The sequence below is a fragment of the Bactrocera dorsalis genome, chromosome 5, assembly GCF_023373825.1.
Source record: "Bactrocera dorsalis isolate Fly_Bdor chromosome 5, ASM2337382v1, whole genome shotgun sequence".
Classification (NCBI taxonomy): Eukaryota; Metazoa; Arthropoda; class Insecta; order Diptera; family Tephritidae; genus Bactrocera; species Bactrocera dorsalis.
The window spans coordinates 26,857,853-26,859,945 of record NC_064307.1 but is presented as its reverse complement, the minus strand read 5'-3'; positions in this window follow the sequence as shown (position 1 = coordinate 26,859,945).

Here is a 2,093-nt window from a genome sequence, read left to right as displayed (position 1 = left end):
TATTTGCTTTGGCAAAGATTAATGATTACGATATTTGAAATTCGTTTCGGACATAACACTTAACCAAACTAAATTTATTGACTGTAGCGCCTTTTTTTAATTGTTCCGCAAGGGTCACTCAAAGCTAAAGTGTGAATTTATTTGTATTCCCACTAAGGGTGTATGTTGGTGTGTGTTTGTTAATCCGATTGCCGGGTGCAATTCAAATAAGTATAATTGAAGTTTTGGCATTTTCTACTCTCGCAGCCCATTCACTTTTTACTTCAGTAACTCAGTAACTCAGTTTTCTTCACAGTGAATTTGAGATAACATGCCCTTATTGTGTATATCTTTGTAAAGCTTAATTTTGCTTGTATTGAGTGTGTGCATTCGGTTGTTTGGTTTTTATTACTTTTGTCCTATTAAAACAATCAGCAAGGTAATGTCTACAGGTTTGTGTAAAAGTGTTTCGCCTACTGAGGGTCACCCACTGCGAGAAAAATACGTTTTTCCAAATTAATATGTTACAGATAAAATTGTGGTGCACAGTTGGCTGATAGCGTTACACATCAATCTGCATATTTTGTATATAACCAATCGATAATCTGCAAATCAACACAAGCTACAATGAGTTTGGTGTCTTAAGTCCTTTCGTTTAGCAGCTTTTTTTTTGAGTTTATTATTTGGCTATTTTAAACGACCATTTTGTTTTTATTTTTTGCATTTGCTTCGACGTAATTTGGGAATAATGACCAGTGGTCACGCGTGTGGCGGCAGATTTTAATTCGCATTTTTTATTCATTTTTAATTTTGTTAATTTACGGCTGCAGGTAAGCGGTTATATGGGTGACCGTAATAGATGATTTGTGCAAGGTTAGTGTTTCGAGTGCGTGTTTTGTTGAAAGATTCGATTAAAGAGCACGCGAAAAGTAACTTATTTTAGTTTTATACTCTTTGGCTTTATTTATTTTTAGTTCGTTAAATTATGTTCACTAATTATGAACGGGCGTATGCGTGAAGATGTCCAAAAGTCTGAAAGAAAATCACTGCTAAAGAGGTGTGACGCATATTCAGATTTAATTTTTTCATTTATTCAGTTTTTGGTGGTATATATATATATATATTGGCTATATAATTTGAAGATTTGCATTGACCTTTTAAAATTTTTTGGCAACTCCTGTATATGTTCTTTGTGGTCCATTCTTAGTCGCTGCATAAATTATAGGCGTTCAAGTTCACGTACGATGTTTATGCAAAATATCTGAATAATGTCAAATAAGAGCCTTATTTCTAAATGTGTATGTATATAGTACATTAAACAAAATATCATTAAGAATTCTTTGAATTTGCATTGTTTATCTTGGCTATTTCTAATTCAAGTTCATGCACATCTTTGAGATATTATATTTATGGTGACGATTTAAGTTAAAAATTATGTTAATTATGCTGAGATTTGTTTTGTCATTTATCAAAAATATAGTATCTGAAACTTAGAATATAACCAAAGAATATAAGAAAGAAGAATTGTCTTCTCTACCACTAATTCAATTATAAATAGCAAACATAGTAATATATCTCTTTTCTAGTTTCTAAACGACAAATTTTGGACAATAGTATAATAAAACAACCTAGGATGAGAGATCCCCTACTTCAAACGCATTAAGGATTACGATTTAAGAGCATGCACCTCTCCGATACTTTAATTGGGAAGGTGGCGCTGTCCAGCTGGTTGATGACCTCGTAAAACTAGAAGCCGTCCATCGTTCAAGAAATGCGATTGACGGGACAAGGACTGAGACGAGTAGGTCCTTGTGACATTTACTTCAGTGGGCATATAGAGGAGCGCCAATTTGGAACTAAAGATGTCTTCTATAAGCACTTGGAGGGCACCTAAGTGTGCTGCCCTCGCCACGATGTCAAAATCGTGCTGGGCGACTTTGATGCCAGGGTGGGCAAAACATCAACTTTTAACATCAAAAAGAAAATCTCGGAGACCATATGATGAATATTTTAAATGATCAGCGTGACGAGCTGGCCAATTTTGCTATGTTCATCTGTCTATCTATACATACACGAACTAGTTCGAAATTAAAACGAAAATATATCCTTTTTTG